The 13423-nt window shown below is 47.5% G+C and overlaps 1 protein-coding gene across 6 annotated transcripts in view; it reads right to left on the bottom strand.

Annotated features, from left to right (window-relative positions):
• The window catches only part of SH3GL3 (SH3 domain containing GRB2 like 3, endophilin A3), a 135046-nt gene that overhangs the window by 76578 nt on the left and 45045 nt on the right, over positions 1 to 13423 (bottom strand). Inside the window, exon 1 of one of the 6 annotated variants that reach the window (XM_047846689.1) lies at positions 308 to 413. The exons of the other annotated variants lie outside the window; for them this stretch is intronic. The gene's annotated coding sequence lies outside the window, so the exon portion shown is untranslated. Of the gene's footprint in view, positions 1 to 307; positions 414 to 13423 lie in introns of those variants that run through there. 6 annotated transcript variants of the gene reach the window in all.

Below are 13423 nucleotides of genomic sequence, written 5' to 3'. Positions count from 1 at the left end.
GAAAAGGGTGCTGTCACTGCATCCCGCCTCCACCCTTCCGGGAGCTCGGGCACCTGGTGTCCCAGCTCAAACCATCCCTGCAGGTGGGCACGGCCCAGGACAGCCTCTCCCCTCCTCTCCTCTGACCGCATGGGGCTTTTAGTACCGCCCCTTCCTTCTGCCCCGCACCCCTGCAGGCAGCAGCCTCTTCCTTGAGTTCCTACCCTCTAGATGATTCCGGCTTCCATGCTGGTTCCTTCACCCCCACCCCCCATTTGAGCAGAAACCCCTCGTACGTGAAAAACTCAGCGTGGTTCCTACAGCCTACCTGCCCCGTGAGTTAATGATACACGATCTCTTTCGCTCGATCGTCTGTTTACTCCCGTTACAGATTTCATGTCTTACTCACAAAACCTCACTCTCCACTGCAGAAGTCTGGACATTTGGTTACCATCTATTCTGCCAAGGAGACTGGTTTTCAGACTGGAAAGGGAAGAACCAGTATCGGTAACAAGGAACTAAAACCTCAGAAAGAGGCCAGCCGGACAGGCAGCTAATTCTGGGCCCCACACTCCCCATGACTCAACTTTCAGGTTCTCAAGTCAACTTTATACGGAACATTTAACAGGTGAAGAGAAATGCGGGCCTGTCTTAAATGGTGGCTTTTTCTCTGGGTGGACACCAACACATTTGAAGATCTGATGAAGAGGACGACTCCTCCCCTCCTGACCCTCTCTCTTTGGTACCCCCCCTCCCCCCACCATCCACAGAGCCCCGTCGGCCCCACCTCCGCAGGGTACGACACCGCCTGAGAGACCGTGGACAGACAGACAGACAGCACAGATTCGGAGCGGCCAGCTGTCCTGCGGCCCACAACGTGACTTTGTTTTCTTTAAGTTCAAAACTAGGTAAAAGGAACCATAGTATTTGGGGGTCCCCACTTAGGTTGTACAACTATAAATAAAAGCAGTCAGTGACCGCTACTGAAGGCAGGACGGGAGCTACTTTTAGGGGGAATGAGGAGGCTATAAATAGAAGGAGTACAGAGTACATGCTTTCTGGGGGTGCTTGTAATGTTCTATTTCTGATTTCTGACTATTCAATTTATAATAATCCAAAGGTCTGCACACGTGTGTTTTATACTCTAAAAACATAGCATAGGGGGGAAAAAAAACTACTAAAGAAACAATACCCCAGGTCAAGACATGGAACACCAACAGCAACCCAGAAGGTCCCCACGCACCCCTTTGCGGTACAACCATCTCCCCCCCCCCAAGATGGCCACTCTCCTGACTTTTACCCACGAAGTGGACACTAGCAAATACGACAGTTCGCCTCAGTCTGTTTTGATCTGTATACAAATGGGAATCGATTCAATGTTTGCATTTGGGTTTGAAAACTGCTCTCGACGGATCAATGAATTACCATGACGCATACGCTTCTTCCAACATAGTATCTTTGTAGAGAATTAAACGTGGTCCCGCTGGAACGACGATAGCGTGCTAGAACCTCACAAGTGTGTGCGAGGTCACGTCGAGAGCATCCATTTAGACTCAGCAAATAAAATAAATGCAAAATTGGGTTGGCAGTTTTATTTGCATTTAATTCGAAACAACTTTGGACCCCATAGTTGCCTTAAAGCCGTAAGTATAAGTTCACACTCACTTTTATGTTTACACGTAGTTAAGTAACAATATTCGTAACAAAACTAAACTTAACTCAACACCAGGAATTCCTTATAAGCCGGGTCCCTCCTTCACACGGGTTTGAGAAACCCTGCCTGGGAATCAGCTTTCGCTCTGCCACCTCCCCCTTCCCCACGTCGTCCCCAGGGGCCACAATTGCCACCAAAAGCCAGGCCCTCCCAAGCAAAACACCTGCCAAATAAACCGCATCATTTCCGTGTGGTGATGTCAGGCTCTCTGCCTGTTGACTCTGAAATTCATTCCAGTTCCATTTGTCATGCAGGTGATCACAAAGCTGGGGACCGAATTAAGGCACAGGGAGTAAGTGAAGTGTGAGAACAGAGTATTTGAAATGCTAACGATGATTATCCGAGCTCAGGCTCCTATTTAGGCGTCCTCCTGGCTTAATTATGGCCCCATGGAGAAAAGCCCTCACCCGGTATACTTGTTTTCTACAGCTGCTATAAAACATTACCACAATTTAGCAGCTCAAACCAGCACAAATGAATTTCCTTACTGTCCTAAAGGTCAGAAGTCTGAATGTGTCTCCCAGAGCGAAAATCAAGGTGTCCACACCTCTCGTTCCTTCTGGAGGCTCCAGGTGACGATCCCTCTCCCTGCCTTTTCTAGCTTCTAGAAGCCACCGCGTCCCTTGGCCCCTGGCCCCTGAATCACATCACCCCAACCTCTTGTTTCTATCTTCACATTACTTTCTCCTCTGTTCTTCCAGTGTTTTGTAACGACCCTGTGACTACATCAGACCCCCGACTACATCAGATGGGGATAATCGCCCCATCTCTCAAGATTTGATTTAATTAAATTTAATTAATTTGATTTCATTTAATCGTGTCTGCAAAATTCCCCTGCCATATACAGTAACATTCACAGGTTCCAGGGATTAGGATGCGGACATTTTAGGGGCTCACACCCAGGTAGCAGAGGTCTGACCCAAGACAGGGTCACAAGAGGCACAAACACAACAAGAGGCACAAACAGATGTTCAGCTACTGTGATAGAAGAAATGTATGTGGTCTTCCTCCCAGGTTTCTGCAGAGAGCTCTGAAAACCTTCGGAATTTCCTGAGCGATAGGAGCATCTTTGGTCATTCATTCATAAGGACTGCCTCTAGAGCAACACCAGAGTTTATGCCAATGAAGGACTTAGGGTGGGGGCCTTGGGACGGGACTGGTCACCAGAAAGCTCAAGTGATCAGACGGCTGGAACTTTTAGTCCAAATCCCAACCTCCAGGGGAGGGGAGAATCAGTTGCCAAAATGCCAATGATGTGATCAGTCGAGCCTGCTTAATGAAGCCTCCATAGTAACGCAAAAGAACAGGGTTCGGAGAGCTTCTGGGTTGATGAACACGTGGAGATTTGGGGACAGTGGCTCATGAAGAGAGCACGGAAGCTCCTCTCCTCTCCCCATATACCTTGTCCCAAGTATCTCTTCCATCTGGCCGTTCCAGAGTGACATCCTTCCAGAACGAGCCGGTGATCTAGTGAGTACAAAGTTTCTCTGAGTTCTGTGAGCCGCTCTAGCAGATCGATGAGCCCAAGAAGGGGGTGTGGGAACCTCCTAGGTACAGCTGGTAAGTCAGGAGCACAGGTGACAGCCTGGAGTTGCAGTTGGAGGCAGAAGTAGGAGCGAGGGGACGGTCACGTGAGCCGGAGCCCTTCACCCGTGGGGTGTGACGCTGCCTGCAGGTAGACTGCGTCAGAATTGAGTTCACCGCTTTGTGATGTTGGAAAAACTATCTTAATTACAAGGCACTACCGTAGATTAAAAACAACAGCAACAACCACCACCATTTTTACAACTGCCACACTCTTTCTAACTGGAAAACAATTCAAAGAATTCTCTTTTGCTTTTTTATTTATTTCTTTATTTCTTTATTTCTTTAGCTGAGGGCGAGGAAGAGAGAGAGAATCCCAAGCAGGTTCCACATCCAGCATGGAGCCCCCCGCCAAGGGGCTCGATCTCACCTCGGCGAGATCGTGACCCGAGCCCAAATCAAGAGTCCGATGCAAAATCGACAGAGCCACCCGGGCGCCCCTCTCTTTTGCTTTGCTAAAACAATTTTTAAAAATAGCTTTTTTAAAATAAACGTCTGGCTTACAGGGAAGCTGCGAGACTCTTACAGAGAGCTCCCCCGTGCTACAGAGCTCTCCAATACCCTTCACCAATTCCCAAATGTCACTTCATTTCCTTTGAGTCCCCAAGCCCCTCTGTCTCCCTCCCTCTCTCTTTTCCCTAAGCCATTTTGAGCACATAGGCAGACGTGATGCCCCCCTCGCCCCTAAACACATCCCTGTGCACTTTAGCTTTTAAAAGAGTTTGCTGGGCTGAAATGTCGGTGGGAAAACTTTTCCAAGAGAAATAGTCTCTTTAGGTCCCAACATTCAAAGAAGATGAGCCATCGTTCTGGAAAGTGGAGCATCACACCTCACTGTATCACGGAAAAGTTATTTTTCCCATTATTTCATCCCACGCCCTGGGTCCCCAGACCTCTCATGAGCAGGTCCCTACAGTGCACCGTCTCCCTCCATTACCAGGAGCTCAGCAAAGCCGCCTACGAACAGCACAGAAGGAACAGCAACGGAAAACAACCCTCAGGGATGGGTTGTTTCACGTTATTTTCTCTACGTGCGAATCCTAAGTAAACGGAAACCCCCTCTGGGATGAGAGCTATTCCACCATGTCTACAGCGCTCCGTACTTCCTGTCCGTCTCATAACCATCCACGTACGATGACGATCACCCCTTCTGATCCTTACTCATTTACCGTTTCTGCTCTTGGTCACTTTGGGGATGACACGGAAGAACTTCCAGTTGGCAAAGATTCATCGTGCCCTGGGTTGAGTGGGAGGCAGGAATCAACACAGGGTCAGCATACACTGGAAGAGACAGACGTGCAAACCCCAAAGAGCACAGCGACAGGAAGTCACGTCTAGGGCAGAGGGGGAGGGAAGCGCTCTGGGCGGGAGCAGGATGGCCATTGGGCCCTGGAGACCGAGCGCCGTTTGGGGAGGCTGAGAGGAGGGGGAAGGGAATTCCCAGTGAAGGGAAAGCATGAGCCAACGCACCACGGGATGCAGGTGCCGCGTGTCTAGGCACAGAAGGTGACACACCCGATGTGGCTCAACAATGGAGGGCTTGGGTAGATCAGGAAAGTTGTGACGCCATGTTGTATTACTTGACGGTCTTTATTCCACAGTCACGATCGTGCTCTCAGAAAAAGAAATGTCCTTCCCATCACCAAGTAATTAACACCCTGTAAGGTTTTTCACATGTATTTATTTCGTGAGAGACAGAGACAGCACAAGTGGGGGAGGGACAGAGTGAGAGGGACAGAGAGAATCCCAAGCAGGCTCCGTGCTACCAACGCAGAGCCTGACATGGGGCTCGAACTCACAAAACCGCGAGATCACGGAAACCAACAGCCGGACGCTTAACCGACTGAGCCGCCCAGGTGCCTCACACCCTACAAGTTTAAAATTCAAAACCTTGACCTAATCGTATCTCAGTTAAACAACTTCTCCAAGTTCCCTCCAACTGCATGCCTCTGAACTCTGCTGGGATTAAGGGACCACCGGGAGGAGGTGGGCCAAGGAAGACATCACAAACACGCCCCTCGAAGGGAGACAGACACACGACAGGAAAAGCACAACTTCTGTGTACTGCGGACTCTACCTCATCACACGGCCATTGAGACCTGACTGGAGAGAAAGGGCACGTGGATGTGTCGTAAGGCCCGGTGGTGTCTAAGTTTTTCTAAAGAGGAGTGTTTTCACATTGCTCTGGAAGGAAGAAAGACACAATCTTTTTGTTTTTATTTATTTTTTTAACATTTATTTATTTTTGGGACAGAGAGAGACAGAGCATGAACGGGGGAGGGGCAGAGAGAGAGGGAGACACAGAATCGGAAGCGGGCTCCAGGCTCCGAGCCATCAGCCCAGAGCCCGACGCGGGGCTCGAACTCACGGACCGTGAGATCACACCCTGAGCCGAAGTCGGACGCTTAACCGACTGAGCCCCTCAGGAACCCCAGACACAACCTTTTTAAAGATGCTGCTGGTGGCTCCTTCGTGTAGGTAATGAGTATTCTCTAAGGGTTCACGCAGAAGGACACCGTGTCTGGAGGGAGCTCGTGGGGAGAGAAATGGAGCAGGGTGACAGCCAGACAGAAGCGGGGGAGCAGGAGGATTGCGGGGTGTGCGTGTGTGTGAGAGGGAGGGAGAGGGAGAGGGAGAGAGGGAGAGATGGGGAGGGAGAGAGAGAGAGAGAGAGAGAGAGAGGGAGGGAGGGAGAGAGGGGGAGAGAGAGAGAGAGAGAGAGAGAGAGAGGGAGGGAGGGAGGGAGGGAGGGAGGGAGAGAGAGAGGCGTGAAGCTCAGGGAGGAGACGGCCAAGGTCAGGGAGAAGACGGCCAGCACAGGACCACAGTTTGGCTGCCCTCATGGGAACGGAGAGACAGAAGACCTTCCTAATTCCAATCTGCAGGTTTTGAAAACCGAACCGAAGCAGCTTCCATCAGAACCAGAAGCAGCTTTGCTGACATCGGGGACAAGAAAAGCACCACGCTTTCACGCTCTGTGTGCTGCTGGAAGTAAATTTTTTGGAACCTAAATTCCCAGAAGCCTTCTTTTTTTTTTTTTTTTTAACGTTTATTTATTTTTGGGACAGAGAGAGACAGAGCATGAACGGGGGAGGGGCAGAGAGAGAGGGAGACACAGAATCGGAAACAGGCTCCAGGCTCCGAGCCGTCAGCCCAGAGCCCGACGCGGGGCTCGATCTCACGGACCGCGAGATCGTGACCTGAGCCGACGTCAGATGCTTAACTGACAGAGCCACCCAGGCGCCCCTCCCAGAAGCCTTCTGACTCCAAGAGTCAGGGGACCTCAGAGAAGGCAAGAAATTAGATTCATATTAAATAAACAGAGAATTGTTAAGAAAGCAAAGATTAAATACATTTTACCCAAGGTGGGTTTTTTGGTTGTTGTTTTTTTTAATTGCCTTAAATACAGACCGTCTCTTACGCTGGTACGGAGCTAATATCCACGTCCCTCATTCCAGGAAGGCAACCTCACCCACAGCCCCAACGCTGGCAGTAAGATTTCTTGAGGAGTTTTCAAAACCCCCAGCAGGGCTGGGCCACGTCCCTTAAGGAACAGGTGGCATTTGCCTCCCTGGGGAGGACCTATCAGGGACATCCCAGACCTCCTCGTGGGACCTGGTCTGAAGATCCTGTATCACTGCTTTTCCACGTGACCCTCCCACGGCTGGGAGTCTGTCCTGCCGACACCACACAGAACCACAGGATGAGTGACTGTCCATCCGAGGGCCTGGCCCCTTTTAGGTCCAGTATCGCCCCAAGTGACAAAGCCCCCTCTTGCCTTGGGACCCCCGTGAGCTTATCCAAATGCAACCCTAAGGCAAAGGCACTACCCCACACCCGCCAGGTCTGAGGTGGGGGTGCTAGGAGAAAATCCTAGGACAGGTGGCAAAGGTAAGGGGGTGTGGCTTCTCAGGAGCCATCATGAATTGGGGGTGGGGAGGAGACCACACATGCAGAACACCTGGGGAGAGCAAAATGGAGCCCTTTCATCGTGACCCTGGAGACTACAGCAGGTGGTTAGGGATGCTCACAGCCCAAGAGAACAGGAGTTTGCAAACTTTTTAAATGTTTAAATGTCGCAAACATTTTCAATGTGTATTTACTTTGAGAGAAGCATCAGCAAGCGAGTTGGGGGGAGGGGCAGAGAGAAGGCAGAGAGAATCCCAAGCAGGCTTCGTGCTGTTAGTACAGAGCCCGACCTGGGGCTCGAACTCACGAACCGTGAGATCATGACCCGAGTCGAAGTCAAGAGTCAGATGCTCAACCAACTGAGCCACCCAGGCGCCCCACAAAACTTTGGGATTTTAAAGGCAGTAAATAACAACAGTAGTACTAGTAATCGTAAGAATAATAAAAAATATATTATTACAAATGTATTACATATGTACTATAAAATATATATGTATTTATTTTATAGAATAAATAAATTTGACATTACAGTAATTATTAATAATTTACTATTATTGTTTCCATACAACAAAGTGTTTCTAACTATTCATTCTTAGGAAAGGCTCAGTCGGTTGAGCGTCCGACTTCAGCTCAGGTCATGATCTCGCGGTCCGTGGGTTCAAGCCCCGTGTCGGGCTCTGTGCCGACAGCTCAGAGCCTGGAGCCTGCTTCGGATTCTGTGTCTCCCTCTCTCTCTGCCCCTCCCCCACTCATATTCTGTCTCTCTCTCTCTCTCTCAAAAATAAATAAACATTAAAAAAAATTTAAAAAAAGGAAAGGCTACTTTAATGCTTCTTTTTTTAAAACTACTGCTGCTTCCTTTAAATACTAAAATTATAAGTAGATCATGATCTCCGAAATCAAGGAAATTCAGATTCAACAGAAACTCATTTTTTTCCGTATTTGTCTTTAACTCCTCATTTTGCGGAGGACCAGTGAACACTTCAGAGCAGGAATCCACACGTGGAGCCGGAGAGTTCGTCTGACTGGGTACCAGGCACTCATGCCAGCCCTGTTTCTACCTGTAGTCCTTCGGGGGGCTCTCCGGAGCAGATGCCTCCTATGGAGGGGAAGGCTGGCATGCACCCTGGGGTGCCAGCGCCCAAGGCATCCTTTTATGCACTCTGCTCTTCTGATTGGCCAGTTCCCTTCTGGGAAAGCCTGAACGCCTTACCCCTGCTGGGCGGTGGGCATGCTTCGAAAGCAGTCCTTTGCAGAGCCAGGGAGAGGATTAACCGACCGCTTCCCTCTTTTCCCTTTGGCTGCTAGGAAGCTCAACATCAAATCTGAGCATCAACGATAGCAACTCTGTTGACCTCTTTACAGACGTGTTTACATATACATCGACTCCCACAGACCCCCACGAGCCTTGACTTTACCACGATGTATTTTCAGTTTCCCTGATCATGATTCATCATTCTAGTTAACATTTTACTTTTTAAATTTCTTACAAGCTCCTTCAAATCCTACGTGGGACAGAGAATATAAACAAAAATAACTTTTGAGTCCAAATTATAAAACTTTGCTAAAACCATTCGCTGAGAGGTGATAGCTGAGGCAAGCGTAAGGCCTTTCTTTTTATGTAATAACCAAACTGCAAAGCAAAAATCATTTTATGCCACCATATTAGGTAGTAGGGCCCAAACTCGTATGAAGAAAAGCTATTTTTTTCCCTGCAAGATATAATATAGCGGGCCATCAGCTTAATTTACAATTCACAGAGCTTCTAAACAATAAGAGGCACTTTTCTTTCCCATGAACAAAGACGTTTTATTCATATGTGAATAAAGCAAAGATTCTATTCTATCTACATGAAGCGATTCTGCATTTCTATACAAAATGAGGTATTTTTGCACCAGGCAGAGCCATATTACTGAATTGCTGTGCACTGTGGATGAAGCTGTCTGATTGCACATGCATTAACAACAAAAAGCACTTTGTACTACCAAAGAAGAAAAGAAATCCTTAAGCCTTCCATGACACTCTCTTCTGTCTTTCCTTCCACATAAGGCCAATTGGCGAACCCATACGTCATATGCATTCACTTCGAGCCTAGCACGGGGCATGCCCCAGAAGGGTGGAGAAAGTGTGTGTGGGCCCACAGCAAAAGGACCAAGGCAAAGAAACTGCACCCCAAATGTTTCTAGGCTGTTCTTGGTTGAGTATCTTCCAAGGGTGTGAAATAAAATTGGAGGTGAGGGCGGAAAGTGTGAGCTCCCCAAAGTGATGATGAGCTCCTCTAAGACGGTGAAAGCTAGTTTCTACTCCTTCTAGGGTTAAACCCCTGAATTATTCATATTTCTTGATAATCTCAGAGGCATTATAAAAACAGCATTTCCTTTAAAGAAGTTGGCCCTCTTTCCTTCTCCAAAAGTTTAAATCGTCTTCTTAAAGTGTAAACACGGTTCTTAAGTTTAACAGGCACCAGCATGGACCCAAACTATTGGGATTTAACAGAAACTAACCTTTATCACACGAACAAAACTGGATTTGAAATAGGGCGTCCTAACTTAAAAACAAAGTTCTTCATTACTCCCACTCTTGAGCAACAAATTACCGAGCTGTTCGGAGCTCCTGGGTGAATTGCTCGAGACAAGTGAGACGGCAGAAAATAAACACTAATTTAAAGCTGATATCCAGGGATCATCTGGTAGCAAAACACGGACTTCAGAGTAAGTCCTTGGCACGCCCCAGGAGGGGCTGGGGACAGGGACTTCACCCCAGTAACATCCCCGGGCTCTGATCCCAGCACATGCAGGGGACACCTCCTGCTTCCTGGCCTCCAATGCCTGTCGAGCTCCCTTCCCTACTGTTCCCCATGCAAGACAAGGCTCGAGCATGATGCCCTGTTCCACAGACAACCCTGCTACCCTCACTCTTCTGTTCCACCTCTTTCCTTAAAAAAATGTGTATTTCTTGGGGCACCTGGGAGGCTCAGTCAGTTGAGCATCTGGTTCTTGATTTCGGTTCAGGTCATGATCTCACAGTTCATGGGACTGAGCCCCATGATGGGCTCTGTGCTGACAGCACAGAGCCTGCTTGGGATTCTCTCTCCCCCTCTCTCTGCCCCTCCCCGGCTCACCCTCTCTCTTTCTCTCTCAGAATCAATCAATAAAAACTTTACAAAGAAAAATGTATATTTCTTAAATGTGTGGGCTTTTTTATTTTTATTTTTTTTTAAACTGAGTTGAATCCTCAGCAGCTTTTTTTTTTTTAAGTTTATTTATTTTTGAGACAGAGAGAGACACAGCATGAACAGGGGAGGGGCAGAGAGAGAGGGAGACACAGAATCGAAAGCAGCCTCCAGGCTCTGAGCCATCAGCCCAGAGCCTGACACGGGGCTCGAACTCACGGACTGCGAGATCACGACCTGAGCTGAAGTTGGACACTTAACTGACTGAGCCACCCAGGCGCCCCTGTGTGGGCTTTTTTAAAAAAAAAAATTTTTAATGTTTATTTCTGAGACAGAGGGAGACAGAGCATGAGTGAGGGAGGGGCAGAGAGAGAGGGAGACACAGAATCCAAAGCAGGCTCCAGGCTCCGAGCTGTCATCACAGAGCCCAACGCAGGGCTCGAACTCACAAACCGTGAGATCACGACCTCAGCCGAAGTCCGTCGCTCAACCGACTGAGCCACCCAGGCGCCCCTAATGTGTGGGCATTTTTAAAGCATACTAAAATACTCCATGTGTATAAAAAATCAAAGTGTTCATTCTATAAAGGCTCGCCAAGTGTTTGATTCACAGGAACATCCTGGGTCTTTGCAACAGCAGCCTCCTAACAGCTTCCTGGCTTCTACCTTTGCCCCAGTAAAGTCTGTTTTCATGGAAGAACCAGAATGATCTTTTTGAGAAAGAGAGAGGAGAGGGCGCAAGTGAGCAAGGGGCAGAGAGAGAGAGAGAGAGAGAGAGAACTGAGGCTCACCTGGGACTCGTGTTTTACCGGAAGCAGGGCTCATGCTCACCTGGTGTAGGACTTGAACTCGCGAACTGTGAGATCACGACCTGAGCCGAAGTCAGATGCTTAACGACTGAGCCACCCACGTACCCCAGAATGATCTTTTTAAAATGTCAATCTACTTTGTTCCTGCAATATTCCAGAAGCCTCCCCTTACTGCTCAGTGTGAAATCAGAGTCTTTAAAGTGAGCCCCACATGAAGAGTCCCCCATATCCTCCCAGACCACCCTCCTTCCCGTCACCCGGTCTCCTCCAGCGGCTCTCATTCCTGGTCCTCAAACTCCTTGGGTACGCGCCTGCCCCAAGGCCTTCACTCAGGCTGTTCCTTCTGCCTAGGGCACCCTTCCGGCAGATACCTGCACAGCCAACTTCCTCCCTCCAAGTCTTTGTTCAGACCTCACCTTGTCAATGGGACCTATGCTGACCACCCTATCTTAAACACGACTGCCCCACAGTTGCCTCTAACGCTCCTATCCATCTTCCCTCCGTTTTCTTTTTGTCCACAGTCCTTATCGCTTTTGAACTTACCACACAATACACTCATCTGTCTTGTTCACAGATGCATTCCAAGCACCTAAAACAGTACTGGTATACAGTGGGTACTCAATAAATACACTTCAAATGAATGAATGAATGAATACCTAGATATCCAAGATGAGTCACACACACACAAAAATAAAATCAATAAGGGTCATTTGTTAAAAAATAATATATATACAGGTGGGGCACCTGGACGGGTCAGTCGGTTAAGCATTCACCTTCGGCTCAGGTCATGATCTCAGGGGTGGTGGGGTCAAGCCCCGCGTCGGGCTCTGTGCTGACAGCTCAGAGCCTGGAGCCTGCTCTGGATTCTGTGTCTCTGTGTCTCTATGGCCCTCCCCTTCTCGTGCTCTCTCTCTCAAAAAATAAACATGAAAAAATTAAAAATAAGTAAATAAATAAACTTTAAATTAATAATAATAATATGCACAAAAATAGATTTTAAAATATTAGCAATAACCAGTCAGGAAAACATTGCTTTAAACAGAATTGTTTATACAAATAAAACCTACTATGGCAAACAGGTAAGGGCAGAGCTGGGGTGGTGCCCGGCGTCTCAGCCAGTTCTCAGAACCCCTTGGTCTTGGTGGGAGAAGGGGTTGGAAAGCCACGCATTAGCAAACACTCAGAAGAGGGGCGCCTGGGTGGCCCAGTCGGTTAAGCGTCCGACTTCAGTTCAGGTCATGATCTCACGGTCCATGAGTTCAAGCCACGTGTCGGGCTCTGTGCTGACAGCTCAGAGCCTGGAGCCTGCTTCGGATTCTGTGTCTCCCCCTCTCTCTGACCCTCCCCCGTTCAGGCTCTGTCTCTCTCTGTCTCAAAAATAAATAAACATTAAAAAAAAATAAAAAAATAAAACACTCAGAAGAAAAGGGGCTATTCAGGCCAGCAGCAGAAAATATTAAGAATACTGAAGAATACTTGGAATACTGAAGAATTTGCCAGACCCATGTTGAAATAAAACCTGCAAGATTTTATACCGAGGGACATAAAAGAATTTGAAAGTAAATGGTGATTCATGCCACATTCATAAGCAGGAAGATTCAAAATCCCCAACAAGTCCGTTTTCCCACAGATACATCTATCACAACCCCAATAATTCTGATGTTAAATTTTGAGAAAATGGACAAAAGGATCCTAGGACTCTTCTTGAAAATAAGTATGTTAAAAAAAAAAAAAAAAAAAAAGAAGTCAGGAATGCTGGAGAACAACACCAAGGAATAGGAACAGGTTTTACTAGAGATGTACCATAGAGCTACAGTAATTTTAAAAAGCAGAGAGTGCCTAAGTCAGCAAAAGTGACAACAAACAAAACAGAAACTTCAGAAATAAAGCCAATACATCCAGGATGCAATTTTACAATACAAGTAGCATTTAAGATTGGTAGCAAGAGGTCAAATTAGTCTATAACCTCACTAACCATGTTCATGACCCTGGAGGAAAAAAAAAAAAAAAAAGAAAAAACAACATTGCCATCAACCCAGCATCAAAAAGATTCCTGGTGAACTGATGGTGTGAACATTTTTTAAATGAAACTACAAAAATAAAACCACCACACACAGGTAAATATTTGTGTAATCCTGTAATCTGAGCAGAAAGGCCTTTCTAAATATAATTTCAAAATCAGAAACTATAATGGGAAAGACTAATAAAATTGAGTACAAAAAATCCTACTACATTAAAATAAAAAAATGTTTTTAGC

Source organism: Prionailurus viverrinus, unplaced genomic scaffold (genome assembly GCF_022837055.1).
Source record: "Prionailurus viverrinus isolate Anna unplaced genomic scaffold, UM_Priviv_1.0 scaffold_40, whole genome shotgun sequence".
Classification (NCBI taxonomy): domain Eukaryota; kingdom Metazoa; phylum Chordata; class Mammalia; order Carnivora; family Felidae; genus Prionailurus; species Prionailurus viverrinus.
This window is presented reverse-complemented; position numbering and strand designations above follow the sequence as displayed.